This window comes from Ammospiza nelsoni, chromosome 8 (genome assembly GCF_027579445.1).
Source record: "Ammospiza nelsoni isolate bAmmNel1 chromosome 8, bAmmNel1.pri, whole genome shotgun sequence".
NCBI classification, from domain to species: domain Eukaryota; kingdom Metazoa; phylum Chordata; class Aves; order Passeriformes; family Passerellidae; genus Ammospiza; species Ammospiza nelsoni.
In genome coordinates, this window is record NC_080640.1 from 22,408,045 (window position 1) to 22,429,150 (window position 21,106).

The window sequence follows — 21,106 nt, forward strand, 5'->3', positions numbered from 1 at the left end:
TCAGGCTGACAGTTAGAGGAGGCAGGAAGAGGGAACCACAACAAGTTCCACCCAAACACAAAATGTCATCTCTTCCCTAGCTAAGATACAGAAGCATCCTGATGAAAAAAAGAGCAGACATTTAAAAGTTTCTGACATGTGTCACAGATGCAGCCATTGAGCCAGTGTTCCTGATGTGGCTCGAAATGACAGCACCCCAGCCATTGGAACTGGCTGCAGGACATTCAAAGTTTGGTGTGTGTCGCATTTAATCCTTGTCATAGCACATCTCGAGAATAAAAAAGACAAATGGACGCAGGCAGTAGTAATAGTTCAGAAAACTTAAAATAAAGCTTGCCAGTCTAATTGATATTATCAAGCTGTGCTAACATTTACCAGCCACCAAGTAGACAGACAGGAGGTCAGCACCCTTTTTTCTACAATTTTCCCCCAAGTCAGAGGGATAAGTCTTTCAAGCTTTCTCTAAGGGTGACCCAAATGCATGAACTGTTTATTCAGAAATAGCACTGACTTCCCAAAGATACTTCTTAATAATCAAAACATATAAAGGCAAAAAGGCTTCAGCCACCGAAGAAGCAACTTGTCATGCATGACCCATGTTATTTATTTACACTAGCTTAGGATCAGGACCATGATGGTGATTATTGTACCAAGGAGCCAATAATTTATTGATTGTACCACCTCTGGATATTTCACATCCTTGTAAGGTTGAGGTGCAGGAGCATAAAATAACATTCTTTTGGAGTTATCATGTTGGCATGCTCTTTCAAATAGTGTGTCTTTTATTGCTGGCCAAAAAAGTTTGTGTACATAAAATTGATTGTCTGCAGTGGCTCAGGGTCTGCAGCACAGATCACTTGAATCAAGAGCTTCACATCTAGGTTTCCAGAGAATTTATAGTCAACAGCCCCATTAGCTTGTCATTGATTGCAGTGGATGAGTGCCTGCTCCTCATCTAACTTCCAGTTTAACATAGGGGATACTTTTTCATTCAGCAGCCTGGGAGGTGAATAGAGAAGATTAAATTTAAGCATTTTCCAAATACAATCAGCCTCTGATAATGTGAATCCTCTGGCAAGTTGGAAAAAAATAAAAATCCTTTGTATTAAAAAGTCAGTGGTACCTACAGGCTATTGGACTGGTTTCTACTTAAATCATTTGGCTACCTAGGCATGGTGATAAATCAAGCAGGGTTTTAACAGTCCTCCCCATTCTGTATGTTAAGAAAGACTCAAAACATCCACAGCATTACAGTAGTGGAAGAGAAAATTCAATAGAAGAATACATTTAATATACACATTTTTTGTACGGTTTTATTAGAGTATTGAAAAATATATTTGTTACTATCCATTTAGCCATCTTGTTGTTGAGAAGGAATGTTGTATCATTTCGTTGTCTGAAGTTCAAAAATATGTTTTAAATAGTGTTTTTACTTTTTATCTTTATACCCAACTGCAGAGCCAAAAGCTTGAAAACATTGTAAAAAAACCCCATATATTGGCATAGTTCTCATTAGGTCAGAAATACAAATATATATATATATATATATCCAAAGAGACCTTCACCTTTTTTCCTCTACTCTAAAACACAAGTTTGCAAGAAATCAAGTTAGTGTGCTAAGACCTGAATTCTGACTATTTCAAGGTTCTCCCTTTGAAAACACTGATGTTAAAATGTGATTGGCTTGGTTGCCCCAGAAGAATAAGATGCTCACAATTGAACATCTGCATTTCACATGGTTTGTTATTCCTTGGCTGTGTTAATGGGGTGTCCAACCAGTGAACCCCTTCCTGTGTGTCTGCTTTGGAGGATGGTGGAGAAAGTTGCAGCAGGAGCTGGTGCAGCTGAGAGGCAGAGGAGGCAGTGCTGGCTCTGCCCACAGAGACTCTCTGTGCCAGGCTGAGTTCTTTTTCCACAGTGCTACCAGTGGAGGGAAACAGGCTGGCTGGAAGGTTTGCCCTTTCTGCATGCAACAGGTAGATTGCAGCTTCCATGGTACATGGACTCACCCCCAAAATTCACATTCTGGAAGATCTGCAGTTGAGACCCGTAGGGATAGCAGAGAAGAATCCATATAATATTTAATGGTACCTCACAGAGGAAATAAGCCTTGTCTAACTAGCAGCAGAAATGTAAATCAATGCTGCTCTCTGACAGGTCAAGTTGCATCTTGAGAGGCAAACCACGTCCCTTTGTTCCCATTTACAGTGGCACAAGGTGGTTCTGTTGCTGGCAGACCATGACACCTGAAATTGTTTTGCTGAGGGTGGGGACCCTTTCTATGTTGTGAAGACTGATGCACAAAGGACTTGGAATGTAAGAATGTGTAAGGTGAGATGGTAGATTCTTTGCTCTTTTTGGGGACACTATCAAGTCCTTCTGTCAAGATGTGTTTGTACATCTACCTCCTGCAACAAAAGCTTTTACATGTATTATGTTCCTTCACAAACAGTGAAATTAATTATAAAGGATCAGAAAATCAGTAAGAAGAAAGGTATAGAGGGAAAAAGGCTCAGGCAATGGCTTATTCTTTTACAGCAATGACAGTGATGAAGGACCTAGAGGATAGAAGAAAAAATTCTGCAACAGTTTTTATAATATATAAATGGCTATAGTTAGCAGTCTTTGTAAATCATGTATGGATCTAATGATCTTTGGAAGTAAGTGTTTTCCACAGGGTAGAGTTAATATTGTGGCAAAAGGACCATCCCTGATCTTCTTTCTCCACTGTGCATCATCTTCCTGTTGAAGACAGGACATAGTTATCTTTGTCCCCTCTCATACATGGGCTATCATCTCGAAGAAACTAGAGACAAGTACAGAAGAGAGACTCTTCATTCAAATTATCATGTTGGATTCCATCCCCTCATTTTTGTGCCATTGCAGAACATGTTTGCATACTCTTCAGCAATGTAAGTTCATCATTTCTCTCTGCAGATGAAACTCAGTTTTTTGCCAGATAGTTTCAGAGGATTTATGTAAGCTAGAGATTTCCCATTTGCCTTAATGGGAGGTACCCCACACTGTACAATAGATTAGTGGCACTGCAAAGGAAGATAAGTCAAAAGACCCCTAGAGTGCAATGTTGATTTTAAATATTTCCCTTCTGCTGTAATAACTTCCATAGCATCCTATGCATTATGAAATGCCTGATTGAGATAATTTCCTGCGTTGTAAAATAAAGCCATAATTATCATTATTAAGTGTAATTAACTGTACATATGATCACCACAAAGAATAGAAAAAGGCAAAGATAGCATGAAAACACTCTAATATAATAATTACTGGTCCATTTGTATTGTCCTTGTTAAATATGCATCCACTAAATAATTTGATTTCATGTCTTGAGCCGTGCTGCACTCTGCTTATCCTATGCTGATTATAAAGGCTTAATCTTTTCTAGGAATCTTTTTATCATCAGTGTGTGGGAAGGAATGAAAACAAACAAACCTTTATACGATTTTTTGGGCCTCTCCATAACATCCACCATTTCCTAGACTTGTGTTTTCTAGTAAAAATTTTTTACTGATTTTGTGTATTTAATATGAAGGGTCAAGGCTTCTGGTGGTAAAAGTAGTTTAATAGAGATTCAGTTAGAAAATAGTCTTTGCTAGGGAAGAGGAAGGAAAACAATCTTGTGCTGTGCAGCATAAGTCCCAACACTGTTGAACAGATTCTGTGGGTTAATGGAGCAGCCTTGACTGCGGGTCTTGAACAGAGTTACTAATTCCAGTGATCTGTTGAGAACTTGGTACCACCTCTGGTTCTCTGACTAGTGGAAAGAAATAGTTACAAAGTTCTTGTGACCTTCAAAGTGTCAGCCTTAGAAAAAACCTTTCACATTCACATCTCATATATTAAGATAGGCCAAAGCTTGAAAGACTTCCTAAAATCAGATAAAATGGTCTGGATCTTTTCTTTGGGATTTAAGCTTGTTTTGTCTGGTCTTCTTAAAAGAGTCTAAATTCAATAAGATTTTTTGGGAAATGAGCTATTTAATGAAAAAATATTTCAGGATTTGGCACTTTTGTAGGAATGTCACAGACTTAATGGGATTAGTTACCAGGAAAAGAGGTTGCAGGACCTCACAATAGTCTGTTTATGCAAAAGAATTAGTTTAATGTGTCTTTGAAGTGAAGCCACTGTAATGATTTCTGAGATCTGCCTCTTGTTCTGGTCAGATGCCATTTATTTTCCTGCAGCAATATTATAGCAGCATCACTTGTAGTATTTTCTGCTTAGGTCAGAATATCACTGATTCCCAAAAATAAAAAAAAAATAAAATTTTCAGTTTCCCTGAAGATCTAGAAGTGATACAGCTGAGGTTTGGGTTGCTGCAATATTGTTATTGTTATTATTACTACTACTACTACTATTACTAATGCTACTAATTTCTACAACAGTCAGCCACTCTGATAAGGGAAAGGAGCAGTTAGAGAAAGGTTTCAGTGAGGGGCACTAGTGGAATTTTTGCCAATGGATGGATGGCAACTTACTGTGGTGATGGACTTTTTCCTGTACTCTCTCACAGAGGCTGGTTACCTTTTTTAATATAATAAAGGATGAAATAGTTAAATACATCACAGTTTTGCCAATAATAGGTGTTGGTGTATAAGTCTAACTGGCAGTCAGACTGCCCAGGTTATTGATTTTACTGTCTAATGGCTGAAAGAGATGTTATCTTGATTAATTAGAAGTCAAAACCAAATGCATCTTGCTTCTGTTAGATCTCCTGGCATTTGTTTTCTTTTTTTCTTCCTCGCCAGTGTTGTCGTACATGCACCTTTAAAGAGTTTTAAACTAAAAAGCTATCAAGGTCAGCAGTATACAAGCCCCAGGAACTTTATTTCAGCTGTCAAGGAGTCCTTAACAGTCCTGCTCTGCTTTTGGTGCTGGAAGGTACCCTTTTAAAGCATAAGGCTATTCATTTAACCTCAACAAATTAAAATCCAGTAGGCTATTATTCTTAGGGCTCTTGAAGTAACTTATCACCTCATTATGTTATTGGGCAGAAATGCTGACATGCTGAGTATTACTTTATATATTTACTGATGGTTTTACAAGAAAGCATATTTTTCTCTTTTGGAGTATTTAGTGTTCTGCAAACATGTTTAGTGCTTAATGTGAGTAAGCATTATAAAGACCACTGCAACATGGGAACATAAAAAAGTAGGGAGTTCTCTGTCAGCTACTCTGAATTATGATCACTGAAATGATAGGTAGGGGGAGAAAGTCTAGGGTTAGTCAGCAATAGGAAAACCTTCAGATTTTTAATATATTGCATTAATAATCACTTCCTGGGGGTTTACATGCTCTCAGAATGCCAAGTACTAAGGAAAAAAGAAATCTTGCTGCATTTATAAACAATTTACATCTCCCAGAGTTTACTTCCAGCAAATGAGTAGTTGTTTGATTTAACTTGCTTTGTGTTTTATGATCACAGTCTAGAGCTAAAATTACCTTACAAAATATACAAAAATAGAATATATTGCACATTTCTGAATTAAAGTGAAATTGCCATGTTTATATATCAAAACTTTACCAGAGATTCTGTTGTCACAATTGGTCTGATTCTGAAAATTGTACAAGAATCATAGAATCATTAAATGGTTTGGGTTAGAAGGGACGTTAAAGGGCACTCAATCCCACTGTCAATGTCACTGACAAAGATACTAAACAGCACCAGTCTCAATGTCCCTAAGGAATGCCACACATCATTGGTCTCCACTTCAACAAGTTGACCACAACTTTTTGATTGTGACCATCCAACCTATTCCTTATCCACTGAGCGTTCCATCCATCCAATCCATGTCCCTCCAAACATGGAAGTTGTGCAGGGTAGTGTCAGATGCGCACAAATCCAGGTAGATTATGTGTTTTGCTCTTGCCTTAGACACCAGTCTGAAACCCCACTGCAGAAGACTGTCAGCATTGTCAGGCACAATGTGTCCTTGGTGAGGCCCCGTGGGCTGGCACCAGTCACATTCCTATTTCCTGTGTGCCTCAGCATAGTTTCCAGGAGGATCTGCTTCATGATCTCAAGCAAGACTGACCAGCCTATAGTTCCCTGGGTCTTGTTTTCTCAAAATATCAGGGACACATTTCACATCTATTTGAAATTCTGGGAATCCCATTAATGCAGTAGCTTTCTGTTCAAAAGTGTGTAATTTGTTACAGAAAACCACAAAGCCCTGACTCAAATATTGCTGCATCATCTACTGAGCAGATGGTTTACATATCTTTCTTTCTTCTAACTTGCTCCATAACACTTTAGCATGCAGTTAATCTGCTTATCAGGTCTCAATTCTCTCCTTTAGTGTTTCTTGTCATGAGTGTCTAAAGAAAGATGACCTACAGCACTACACAATTTATAGGTGTGGAGTGATTTAAGTAACCAATTTGTAAAGCTTCAGAGTCAATTTATCTTCTGCTTTTCCCATGGAATTTACCTAGAAAAAGTGAAAAATGCACAAGACTGTTAAGCACAACCCCCACTCTGCTTGTCTACCTGGTGTTCACAAAGAAAACAGCCCTACCAGGAGCCTGCTCAGTCCAAGCAGCAGACTGCAGATGTTTTCTGAAATAAGGACATAAAAGGACAGAATGTAAATCAAGGCAGCCCTGTGGTCATTTTAATTGGCATTCTTACAATTTTTCCAGGTCCATGCTTACTTTTTAATGTGCTGTTGCATGAAATGAGAAGTTAACACAGACATTGCAATGTCCTTGGACATTTTTGACTATAGGCCTGAAATATAGACCTCAGTTTTATTTAGTTGAAATTCATAGTACAGTTTCAGTAAATTTAGTGCTGCTGATAGGTGTCAGATTGAATGCATTGGATAGAAGGTTTAGGTAGTGGTAAGATTAGCTATCTTAGACCTTCATCTAGGCAGAGGTATAATTCAGTATTTGGGTTTTATTTGGAGACCACCTGTGTAGGGGGGCCTGGTAGTGTGAGTTGTAATGCTGAACATTTTCTGAAAAAGCTAGACTGAGTCTACTCTGTATCATCTCTACAAAGTGTATATATGGTTGTTTCCATTCAAAAGAGATGTTGACTCCTTGCTCTCTTACCAGCCAACACATACATTTTGAATTCTTCAATGAAGAATTCAAAGAGCTGAACCAGAGGACAAATCAATAGACACTGAGGAGCACATATCAAGGCTAGTATTGTGATCATCCTAATTTTTACTATTCTGGCCTCTATGTAAATAAGACCAAAATCTGGTAACAATTGTCACAGTGTAGGTGTTTCTAATCTTGGGGGAAAACCCCAAAGAAATTAACCCAGAGATGCTCAAATCCCTTATTGTTGCAGAGAAAATATTGAAAAAGCACAATATGTATTTATATACAAAGTACTGAAAAATGGAAAAGAGGAACTGAATTTGGGTTAAGTGGTGCAGTAGAGTTTACACCATCATGCCAGAATGGTACCAGGTCCCTGCACAGGTGAGCATCCAGGGCACCAGGATGGTTTAACATCATCCTATGCTCTGATGGAGGTGGCAGCGTTGTTTTGAACCAGGTCCTTTCTTTTCCTTTGAAAGAGGAACTTTCCCCTCATTTCCAAGATGTCTTTCCTCTCACAGCAGTACTCCTTATTTCCTTGTTCCAAAAGAATATTTTTTTCTGGGCAATGTCACCATTCATTTGTGGAATAAAGGGAAATAAAAGCTGTAAACGATTGATTCTGGAAGTTTACATGAGGGAAATGCAGAGTCTTTCTTGTGAGCCTTGGCATGGCTGTCAGAGTCCTGCCTCAGCTGCTAAGAAGGGCCCAGCTAATGCAGTCAGGTTTGCTCCATCTGCCACGGCTTTGAGTGACAGCCACGGCCCAGTGCACATCCTCTGAAAACTAGCATCAGGGAATGACATACAGTTTGATAACATAAGATGCTTAGGTTTTTTGGCTCAAGTGAGATGTTCAGAGCTAATAGCCCTGTGAGCAGAGTTTCAGCTGTGATCTGTACCTTGAGATATTGGTTGTGTCTGGCTCAGGAAAAAGGGGAAAGAATGAAAGCTTATTTCTAGAAAGGTTTCCGATGAGCAGCATTTGTCATTGAAGGGGAAGATGGGTATAATTAGCTTGTCAGTCTAGTTTGGGCTGAGCTGGCTTTCCGTGGTAAGAAAGATGGACTAACTGCCAGAAGAGCTGACAGGCAGTCGATAATGCAGCAATTAATGTCATAAATAATTCTGGAACCAATTATATCAAAATGGACTCCAAGCTTTAAAAAGGAGCAGAATTCCCTTATTCTTCCTGCTAACAGCAAGAAGCAGCTTTCATTTTTCTCTATAATTACTTTTCATTGTATATAGCAATAAAGTAGGGCTTTTCTGTCCATATTTAAAACTTGTCTTTCTTGCCTTCCCCCGCCTCCTAAACACTCTTTACCCCATAGGACAAGGTTGTTACAACAGATCTGCACTGAGGTGAATGTATAATTTTTTCACATGGTTGTTACATGATAATTTCCGCTGCACCTAAATGACTAAGAGCCAAGTTTTCTCAAATGTCATGGGCAATGACAGTAGAAAGTACCAAACAATGGCATTTGGAAATAAAGACATTTCTGAAATAAATTGATTTGTCTTATTATTTTAAAGGTTGCTCTGACTTGCTTACACTGAACTTATTGATTTTTTTTTTTCTCCCTTTTCTCTGTACAGTTACAGCTATGGAATCTGAGCCAAGCTATTCCCTTTATGCTGCAAACACAATTCAGAACAGCCCCGAGAGTTAATGGGCATTCCCTTACAAAAGACACCAAGTTACAAACACTCTCTAGAGTGATATTCTCCTTAGCTGTTTCTCCATGTGCTGTAATACAGATGTGGACACAAAGCCTGTACTGGCAAAACCCCCACAGTACTGCTTTTGCTAATGGTCTTTCTGTAGTCTCGTCCTCTCTTTTTTTTTAAAAAAAAAATGGACTATAGAAGTAGTAAATTACTGTAGCATTCGTTCACAGCTTTGTTCAGCGCCTGACAAATGTTTCCAACTTTTCAACTATGGTGGCATTTACTCCTGGGAGGTTGGGGAAAACAGTTCATGAAGTTCCCACTGTTTTAAAACCAGAAACATCTGTTGGTGTCACATGCAGTTTGTTGGCTGGGTCCAGGAATAAAGAAATCCTGCAGCCGATCAGCTCTCTCCTTAGCAGTAGGTGTCAGTATGGTGAGTGGTAATTACAACAGAGAGTTTTAGAGGACACACGATAATTAGGACAGCTAACAAAAACATAAACACTGACATTTACCATACTTAAAGCCAGAAATGTTGTCTGCTGTGTCTGTACATTGTTTCAGACCATGACAATAGAGCCATAATTAGTCCAATCATGCTTCTAAGGAACAAAGACTTTCAGATTTTGGATATGCAGCCCAGTGTTTCAGCAGGAGGAATGGCAGAAAGGGGGGAGTGATCTGTGGTGTGCAGAGCTGGGTTCCCTTCCAAGCCCTGCTGCAGGGATGGTGCTGAGTGGCTGCCAGGGAATCGTTGTGTCTGTCAGCACAGCTCCCCCAGCCACAGGGACAGCAACGCTCACCCTGCTAAGGCTGTGTCCGTATTAACGCATTTTTAAGCACTTGGAGATTGTCTGTAAGGAAGGGTGATGGAAATTCAGTACTATTGAGGGAAGAGACCATCTGTTTCACATCTCATTAAGAACTATATCCTGTTTCTGCTCTGTGGCCCAGCAAGGCCTGAAAACAAGGAGCTATGTTTAAACAATACTTCCCCAGTTAAACTACAGTATATATAAATTGAATTCAGTTTTGCTCCAAATGACCCACTTTCTCTGCTCACAGAAGTTCTTCAAAAGGTAAGATTTTGTCAGAATTTTGCAGGTCAACTCTGTAGCCGTTCAGCAGTCTTCCTATCATAATTTTCTTTTCTATGCCTCTGCATTTCTAGGGAAAGTACTTCGCTGCCCTCATGCCTCAGATCATTCAGTGCACCACTTCTCTTCAGTAGAGAGGAAGTGTCAATGTTTTCCTTATAAGAATGATTTCAAGCATAAAGGTAAAATCAGTTAAATTTAGTCTGGAACTAATGCTCTAGCAATCATTATTTAGTCTGCAGAACTCTTACTGACCTCCATTCTGGGGAAAATCAGTTCCCTGTGTAAGTGGACTTTATAAAAAAAATATTTAACATGTCAAATGAGATTTAAAATATCAAATTAAATAAACTTAATTTACTCAATGTCATCTGCAATGCCACCCCAAAAATTTAGGTTTTCTATTCCAACTGCCAATATTATTGATGTCACTATAGGAAACTTATGGCACAATGAGCAACTGCTATGCTTGGAACAAGTAACAGATTTTCAGTTCGTCAAGACAGTGAGCTGTCAAGAAGCAATTAATATTACCTCAGATGCCTTGTATCACCACTTGTACTTCTAACAAAAACACAGGAGTTATTTTCTTCCTAAATAGCTTTAAATAATCTTTTTTATTAGGTATATTTTAATGATTACTAAAGAAAGAAATGAAAATTGTATGAGCTATTTTGTAGTCCTGAAAGGCAAATGCAGCATAAACTAATGGCACTACTTACTTAGATATTGTTGCTCCTTTATCCTCTAAATGCCTGAAAATATCTTTCTCTAGAGGTGAAGTGCCGAATGCAATGACTTTAGCACCTTGGTTTAGCTCATGATGGGAGATATTATCTAATTTTATCCTCTGTGTGTTAGGGTGTTATGTGTTTTCATCTGTTGCTTGAAGTTGCACATTAAAATTCCAAGCTCTTCTGGCTGTTCACTACTGAGAACATTGAAAGTGTACATACTCATTATAGCTTAGTGAATTGGGGATGATTACATACCATAATGACCAGGCTTTCATCATGAACTTGTGTAAGCATCCTTTCGGATTAAGCTTGGGCTATTCAAAAGTACGTGTTTTAAGTCTGAATCACAAACACAGGAGTGGTCGTAGTGGAGCAACGCAAGGCAGAGAAATGGGAAGGTGGGGAAAAGGCAAAAATTTGGCTTCAACAGGCAGATGAAGGAGTTTCACAGACATCAGTATAATTTATGAGGTTTTTGGTTACTTTTTTTTATTACTGACTGACTGATTTACACAAGCACATAAATTTGTAAACATACTCCTCCTCTTTCCTTTAGGTGTAATAAGCTGCCATTCGTATCAGAGCTGGGTTTCCTCTGTCCTTCCCCCAATGCTCTGTTTTGCTGTATCACTCTTTCCATTTCTTGGCTCTAGCTTGCCAGTAGGGCCCAGCATGTCCAAACAATGACAGATTGTTCTGAAGCTCAGTTCTCTATCATGCAGTTAATTAAGCAGCCAGGCTGATGATGTGCAGAAGAGGAAAGAGAAGGTTTGGTGGGGAGGATAGATGAAAAAAGTCCTATTAGTTCAGCATATCTAGATCTTTGACTGTACATATCATGGACATTGAGGGTTTGGAAACCTGGCCTTCATTAGGGAGTTAGCTTGGAACTGAGGAACTAATATCTTTCTCTTTGGAGCATGAGATTTGAGGACAGTGACTTTTTGTGTGAGTTCATACAGCATGGTTTCTGAAGGGATTTTTCTGAATGGCTTCAACAGAAACAGTAAATATGGCATGAGTGCACAGGATATGATTTTCTCTCTAGCATTTCTGTTACTGAGAGGAGTGGTTTGTCTTCTGTGGTGTCTCCAGCAGCCAGACTGACATTCATTTTGTTTTAAAGCATCTATCATACTTTATGGCTTTGGGTAGATAGGTGTGCTAAAAAATGTTTTGGTTCCTGGTGCATATTTACTTTTCTCTATCTTTCTAGATCAGTTCTGGAAATTGCAGGAAGGTCACCAGGGAAACACAAGAAAAGCTTAACTGAGAGCATGCTGGTTACTTTTAATAGCAAACCCTAGTATGTACCATAATGTGAGCAGGGTAATGAACCTTTTTATTGGCTGAAAAGAGAAGGTAAATAAATCTTGCTGAAGAAAAAGAAAGACAAATTTGTGGCATGTGAGTACAGTGCTGTCTACTGCAGTGCTTTGGGACTGTTGTCTACCAAAGTACCAGACTTTGTACCAGATAAGTTATGAGGTGTGACAGTAACACCTCTGTTGATGCTGATGGTGCAGCCTCCATGGAAAGCTAGAGGATCTGTTTTACTATATACTGAAATTTGTTTTATTTTACTCAATTCTTGACTAAGAGGTGCATTTAAGATATTCTTACCATCACATTATGTTGCGTCAGCAAAATTCTGCTCTTGGACTTAATATTAGATTTTTAATAGCTTTGATTTTCTTGGTTGCTGAAGGAAAGCTTCAAATTCAACCAATCTTGTGCCCCACCACAACATTGCTTCTGATGTTGCTACAGAAGTTATACATTTTTATTGTTTTATTTTTAAAGGCAAGTAACTCACCACTATTTGAAATTGTGGAATCAGCAGTCCTACATTTCTCTATTTGACAAACAGTGTCAGCTTGGATGAAAGATGAAAAAGATGTGGTCTTGGAGAAATTTTAATTTTGCTTATGGAAGAGGAATCTGTTGCTCTTAGTTAAGAAAGAAGTTTAGGAAAAGAATTAGGACACCCTGAGAACATAATGGTGTTATTCTCATTGAGTTTTTCTCCTTCAGAGTGGATAGCAGGAGTGTTAAATTACTACCCAGAGTATTTAAACATTTTCCTTTCAGGGACTTTTGTAGGATTAATGTAGATATCAAGTGAAAAAATTAAATTTCACCCACATTTTCTCTAGAAGTGCCTTTTTTTTTTTTCTTGGCAGACCCCACATGAGTTTAATAGTTTCTGATTTAAAGCAGGATTAAGTTTTCATTAAGTTTTCTCTCCTTCTGCTCATGGGGTTGTTTCCTTCCTTTGGTTAATGTGTCAAACACCAATCCAACTCCCTCTCTGTCTACCCTTTCCAGTAACTAACTATGTTGAAAAATATAAGACAATAAGAGAATAGAGTGTATAATCAAGAATAAAAAATTATTATCTTCTACCACAGTAAATCATAGCCAAACAACACAGTTATAATAGAAATACCTTTCCTATGTCTGATCCACTAACACTTACTTAGTCAGATAACAAATAACTTGTTCTTGGAGAGAGTGCCCTGAGTTTGATTTATCTCTGAGTGTAAGTAAATATGAAAAGGCTGCCAAATCTGCCTATATAAATCTCAGCTATCTCAAAATGTCATGTGTGGGGGAAGTGAAAAATTAAGAAGGTGTTTCTGTCTTAATAGGGTATGGAGGCAAAAGGTTCTGCTTTTAATTCTTCTTAGGGATGACGTTTCTCTGGTTGATACCTGGGAAGAATTAAGGAGAAGCTGGAAAAAAATGCATACAAGTATTGTGCCAAATAAATGCTCTTATTTTTGCTGATGTAAATCTGGAGTAGATCCACTAAAGAGTCTGGAATTAGTCTGGCTTTTTCCCAGTGTAGCTGACAGCAAACTGAGAGCCTTTCAAATTAATAATATTAAATCTCAGCGTTGTTAAGATTTTTCATTTTGGCTATAGTGGCCATTGTTTGTTTGAACAAATAGAACAAAAAGAAATCATCTGAAGATACCTATATACTGCTGCACAAGTGAGAATAGAGGGAAGACTGGGCCAATGTGAAAATCAAGGGTAAGAAAATAGTTTCTTTAACCATTGTTTGCATATGTTTATTCTTGTCTGACAACACCATACCAGACTTAGGGGTCCATTTACAAAGGAAAAAAAAGAGATGGCATGCAGGGCTGGATTATTAACTCAAGTATTAAGAAGTATAATCCAGGCATAAATCCTGCCAATTTGTGAATTTTCACCCACAGGCTTTATATTTTTCTCACTTAATATTGTGGTCATTGGAATTACTCCTGACTCGTACCAAGGTGGTTAATATCAGAATCAGGCCCTCTGCATCCTGTGTGGGTTTGTGAACCAGATGCTCCATGTGACAAAGCATGTCAATTAGCCTGAAGTACTTGTTGAGCCTCAGTCCATCTGGGAGTCAAAGGTAGTTTGTTACCTCCAGGGTGGGGGCTTTAGTTGAATGTGTCATCCTACTCAAATTCATTAGATGAAAAGTGAGTATCATCTTACATTACATAAGTTCAGCTGGAATGTATACAATGTCAGTAGCATGGGAGAAGAAAACATGTGTTGAATACATCTAGTGTGTCTTGGGGCTTTGAAGGTCACTCCACTAAAGTAATATATAGTGCTGGTGCTAGTGGCTCAAGGTCAAGTCAGCTTGCTTTTCATAATGCATAAACCTCAAGCTCGCTCAGACACCAATCATCTGACCTAAACCTTGGAACAAATATTTTACTAAGTAAATCAGTGAGCATGCTGGCATTTCTATTAACCTTCAATGCACTGGTGACAGAAAATGAATAATGATAAATAATAACTCAAGCCTGTAAATCATGCTTAGCATCAGAGGGAAAAAAAAAAGAGAAAAAGTCTGGTGCACTACCATCTGCTAGGCTGGCTGAGCCTGTAAGGAGAAGCCCACAGCAAAGGGAAATGCGCTTTCCCCCTCCCACAGCAGCTCCCTGGGTTTGAAATTTGGGGGTGGGATAGAGTGGGCTTTGCAGAGCGGCGAGGAAAACACTTGAAAGTGAAAATCTGATTGTGCACAAACTGCAGGGAGCCTGGGTAAGAAGAGCTCTGTTACTCAAGGTGGTAGCGTTGTTTGGCAAGCTTGGAAGTGGACGAACTCTTTTCTTGTCCTGCTCTCCCACTGACTGACCATCAGCAGCTCGCTGGTTGTAGCTGAAATGTAACAGATTTCAGCAACTCACCACTGCTGAGGACTGGCTTGTTTTATTGCCCCAGTACTCTTCCATTTCCTTTTCTTCTCTTTGCCTTTCAGCTTTGCTACTGGTTAGGGTCACCATAGCCACACAATGGCCTTAGGGAAATTAAGCTCATAAATTGTGAAGAAAAGACACATTTACCTATATCTTCCACTGTATGATGCTTTCACATGTTTCAGCTTCATTCAGAAGTGCTCTGATTCTCATATCCTTTAGATTTGTGTGAGGTCTAATTTTAGAAAATTAGCATTAATTTGTTATTGAGTTTGTTGCAAGGAAGGTTTTTCTTAGCCATTTTGTTTAAAATATTTGCCTTTCAAAAATTTTCACACAATCTTTTTCTTTTCCCTTTCTGAATTTTTTTTGATAATAAGTGCTGATGGATCAGTGGATTCAAGTCCATCTTGTGTTGAGTTCACCTCTCTAGCTGGAAATGCATTTGTAATGGATTGTCAGGCTGGGGACCCTGGACACATTTGTGACCCTGCTGCAAGAGGGGAAGACAGCATGCATTACATAAGGTAGCTGCTTCCAAAAACCACAGTAAACTCTCATGGAGAATCCTTGTCCTTTCACAAAAGGGTGTGCTGTGACACTGGAAAAAGATGAAATACAGGGAGGAGAAGCCCAGCCTGATGTTTGCTTTCAGTGGGATCAGAGCACGAGGTGTGCTCAGCACCTGGTACGGAGGGATAGGAAGAATGAAACACACAGCAGTGGCTGTGCTTGCTGTGGAATCACAAAAAATCTAATCCACAAAAAAATCTAATCACAAATAAATCTAATCACAAACAAATCTAACTCAGATACATGAGGAAGGATGAAGTGAGAGGATAAAAAGAGTTAGGGGCTTGAGTTCATATCTGTAATTCATTTTTTGTCAGAAATGGGTGTGAAGCAGAGTTTGAAATTTTCAAAGAGTAAAAGCATTATTTTTTTCAGTCTGGAAAGCAGGCAAGGCCAGCCATGATGTTAAGATTCATATCTGAGTTCAGTCTTGCAACAGACCTTTGTCAGAAGAAGACTAGGTGCCTGAATCTTTTTGTGTTCTTTTTGACCATTCCTCTCTTTAGACCAAAGTAAAAATACAAGTATTGCCCACCAGCTGAACTCGTTTCTTCCAACGATTTTGTTTAAATTATATTCCCAACTGGATTAAAGTAAAGTGATAACATAATTTACAATGCAGTAACTATCTGACATCATTAAAAAATATCTCAGTCAGGATACTTTATCCCTTACTTCAGTCTCAGGACTGGTATCCCATGGAATAGAAGGGAAAGTATGGAAATCCCAGTGTTTCTGTCACTGCCACCATTTATTTAAAGCCAGTTTGGAAAGGGCCCTTCACATAAGAAAATTAAGAGAAAAAGATTTCTATAAACCAGCCTCCTCATGCCAAACTTCATGAAAGTAGAATGAGTAATAGTAAATCTCTAAATTTTGGCATCTTTTTTTAATTAAGGGTCTATTATGTGAAAAATGTCAGAACCTCAGAAAAGACATTATTCCACAAAAATAAGTTGTGTGGACACTGCTTCCAAGAGAAAATGTATTATCCTGAGAAATTATGTAGAGGTGGCTGCTGCATTAATACACATGCATTTCACAGATAACTTTAGGAAAAATTAGCCTTATCCCAAAGGGGCCATCGCTAAACATAATTTATTCTGTCCTTTGCTATATCCTGACTTGCCCTTGAGAAGACATTTCCCATTAAGCAAAAGTGAGCTTGGCTCATATATGTTAAGTAGCTGGTGTTGACTATTCCCAGGAAGAGTCAACAAATTAAAGTCCCAATATTGATTGGTAATCTGAACCTTAGTATCCCAATCCTCATATCTTTCTAAATAGTATAAAAATAATTGAACCAAAACTGAATAAGTGCAAAAAAGGGTAAGAAAGCAGGTTGTGAAAAGGAATGGATAGTACTTTCATTATACTTAATTTAGCTGAGGCTGTTCATTAGTTTGATGACTTTTTAATTTATTTTATTTTGTTCCTAAATGGAACTGTGGCTGAAAATAATAATTCAATTATTATAACATTTCAATAATAATATTTATATTCTTAATAGCAACATTTTTAATAGTAACATCTAAAAGGCAGAGATTTTTTTTTTGCTTATTGGTTAATTTGAAGTGATGAAAACACTATAATACAAAGAGTTCAAGTAGTCTTCCCAAGGTTTCACCGCAAATCCATACTAGAGCCACAAATTATTCTTTATATTACCTGCAAACTATAATTAAAAAATGAAGATATGGTAAAAGGGGAATTCCAGTTTTCTTATCTGGGAATACATAGCCTGATATCTGTGGTACATTTTGCTTCCTGGCCCAATTATTGTTAGTCTTATGCAATTACACACACACCCCTCAATCAAAAAAATCTCCACATATATTCAAATTGAAATAATTATGCACAAGAGAACACTCTGACCTTCTTTTTGAACTTTTGAGGAAATTGCCCCAAAAAGCTATAGGCAGAGAAGGAAAGAAAAATCCTCAGTAATTAGTATTTACTTATTACTTTATAATGAGACTCTATCAACTTAAAAGTGATTGTCATTAGTTAAAATCTGGTGTGTATTTTTAGCTATTCATATTTCTGTTGAAAGGAAGGACAGTGTGCTGAGTAGAGCTTGGGGCACGGTGATTACTCAGCCACCTTTATTAAAAGCCTTAAAATACTGTTTAACTGTAAGCACACATGCAGCAGGGCTGGGTCAGAGGCCAGAGCACATGTGGGGAAGATTGTGTGCACAAATGTGACACCACAGGAGTAGCTGGTAGTGGCAGTGGATCTATCCAAACACAGGTGATCCTCTCTTACATAACTGGGAACACAGGTTCACAGCTGAGCATAGGTAATGGGAGAAGCAAATACTGGTGCTTTAAATCTAACCATCCATTCTTCTAGTAAATTTGCTCCCGTGTGTTTACCTGTGGATAATATGAAATTTCTAATTAGAGGGCACGGTACCTTTTGTCTTCTCAAAAGAATCATGTTATGTATGGAAAACCTGCTAAATAACTAACTATTTTAATCTCTGTTAGCAGACCTGTTTGCCATTTCTGCTGACTTTATAGAATGAACCCAAACGTTTTGCTGTAAATACATTTTAAATTGGGAGAGGAGTTAAAGGAAGTTCTCAGAAAGAATTAAACTCCTAATTATAAGGGACCAGCAGATGTTTTTCATCTAGTTTCACCTTTCCAAAAAATTCTTTTCTGAAAAGAATGTATATGTTGAGATGGTGCTATATAAAGAAGCTTATTTTTCTTTTTCCCACAAATTGCCATCTCTCTCCAAATTTGGTTTTATAACTACAGTCACAATTATTTTTCTAATGTGAATCTTCAAACCCCCATTATAATTTTTTTTGTGCATCAAATTGTTCAAAATACACTAAGCTTACAAGGAAGACAACTTCATTTCATAACTGAGATGTGTTACAGCTGGTTTGAAGTCTATTTACCTGATGGTTTAGATATTGACATAAAGCCTTACCTGGTACATGATATCTGTGTGTGTGTGTGTGTCTCTAAAATATTCAGTAGTGTTAATGTCTGGCTAATGGGTGTTGTTCATTGTATCTGCCTCTATACCTCAAAAAAATGTTTTTTCCAAATACCAGGATGTTGAACTGGGTTTAGTATAGGACAGAAATAAAAGTAATTGTCTTGTGAGGTTGTGTCTACCTAGCTTACAGGTTTGAAAATTCCCAGGGTATTAATATACATTTTATCTTCTGGGATGGTTATGCACTCTCTGAACTCTCAAAATAATATATCAAATACCCAAGGCTCAACAGGCCCTGATCTGCATGAATACTAGCTGGAATTTTCTAAAAGCACTTTCATTAAAATTAAACAGTGACTTCTTTTACATTGATGGGTCTATGACTGATGGCTCTGAAATTCATGTCACAAATAAATGAATGGCCCTTCAACTATTTCACATGTACTTACAGACAGGCAAATGTGATATATTGCATCCACAGACATCTCAATGAACATAATCATGATATCACAATATATCATGTTACACTTGTATATGTTCGGGTCACATAATTTACCATCAGCAGTGTGAGGTTTAACAGGGTTGAATTATATGGATGCTGCATAGAACACTTTGGATGCATTATGCTGATGCTTTGGACTTTAAAATGTTAATATTGCAAATGAAAGGTACACTTTGTGTATCATAAATCTGAGTGTCTATTCTTCCTGTGTACTCAATAAATACACTTCTCATCAACTTTTAATTATGCTGTTTGCATTATTCTGTCCTGAAGAGGATAACACTCTGTAAATCATCCACTTCTAATGTACACTGCAGCATAAGTTTAGTTAATTAAACCATATATTTTATTAGTACTTGCACTTCCATCTTGTAAAACTGCTCAGAAAAAATAGAGAGAGGTTTTTATTTATTACAGCTGAGTTTAAGATGGCATTACAAAAGTTTAGCAGGGTTAGATGTGCATATTTCTGTTGCTTGTAGCTTACTCACAGGCGTCCATTCTCAGAAACTTACTGTCTACCTATTGCTATGAAAGTGGAAAGCTTCTTGAACATGTTGATGTTCCCACAGAACCGCTTCAGTGTACTTAGTGGTTGGCATAACCAGAACTGAATCAAGTCTGTGCTTGTCCATTTGTGCAGAATTTGTTATGTTGAATCGCCAAACACAGTTCCCTTGTAATGAAATTCATGATAAGTGGAATTAGGAGATCCTTCTTACTCTTCTAACCTGCAAGTTGTCTCTTTATTATTGCACCCAGTTTTTCAAAGCACAGGTGCCATAAGCAGAGCTATTTTATGGTTCAGTTTAGGTGGGGAGCCATCCCAAGGGATGCCATGACACATGAAAACCATTAATAGGATACTGTGTGACAAATAGCCTGAGAAGTGTAAACACTTGCCATAACGTCTATAACTGTCTGAGGATTAAAGCCATCTTTGGGTAGAGTGCCTAGTACTTTCTGTTTGGATGAAATAAATAAATAACTTAATTTGAACTTCAAGGTAAAAGTGCCCAGAGAAAGAATTTCACTTTGAGACTTTGACTTTTCTGACTGACATAAAGACACTTTCATACTGACGAAATGATTCTGAACTAAAATCCTTGAATGACTCAGTCTTTAACACCCCAGCTTGCATGCCCAAATAAAATTTTTTCAGAGGGATTCTTTCGCAGAATGGCTTGAAATTAAATATATATTCAGGATTCTCTCCATGAAAGCCAAGTAAAATTGCTCTATCTACAGACTCTAGTGCTAGATAGTGTGCTTAGTTGCAAATTTTTACACTACCTCTTATTCAGCAGAGTTGCATTTTACTCTGTGGATGTTATTTTCCAGATTTCAGAAGAGTATTTGGGAAAAAGTCTCAGTGAAATGGCAACCTCTTAACATTAAATTTCAATAGTTTTAATTGGAAGAAAAAAAGAAATAAAATGCAAAAAGACCACTCAGAGAAGATCAAACCCAAGAGCATAGAGTTTAAGAAAGTTGTTAGTGTGGTATAGAAATCAAACTATTAGGATTGAGCTTATGGACTATTTTCCTCACTCTACATTTAAAGCTGTCCTTTGACATGATTTCAGGTTCACTGGTTACATACAAAATGGGGGAGAGAAGTTAAAATGGAATCCTTTCCTAAAAGTAAGAAGGAGAGGGCTGAGCAATTTTCAGACCTGTGTCATGAGGAGATCGAGTGTGAGTAATTATTTAAAATATGTTCGTTTTGAGTGCCCATGCCCTGCAGATTGAGGGAGTAGAGATGTTTCTGTTATATAAATGTAAAACCACAGTCTCATTAATCAAGTCCTCTTTAGCAGAAATAACTAGGTCTTGACTCACACATGATGTAATTAATACTCCTAATTTATTTGCGCTTGAATTTGACAAGGACTTTGGTATTAAGATTTTCATCTACGTTTCTTGACTACTGTCTGTGTTGCTGGTAAGATGGTTTCAATTAAGAATTAAGCCAAATAATAAAGGCTCCTTTCCTACTCAAAATGTACAGAACCATGTCCTTAAAAAAGCAATATCTGCAAAGAAGTGGGACTTGAGGAGGCTTACTCCTTGATATTACTTCATACTTGATACTGTCTTTTTAGGTCAGCCTTTTTTTTCTCTGCATTTGACTTTCACACATATTAAAAGAGGGTAGATGTTAGTGTAAGGTTACTGTGATAGGGAGCATTTCTGCTTGTTTTTTCTCTTTTGACCCAACTGCCTCAACACCCTTTGTTACATGGAAAGTCATGGCCTGGCCCCACTGCTTAA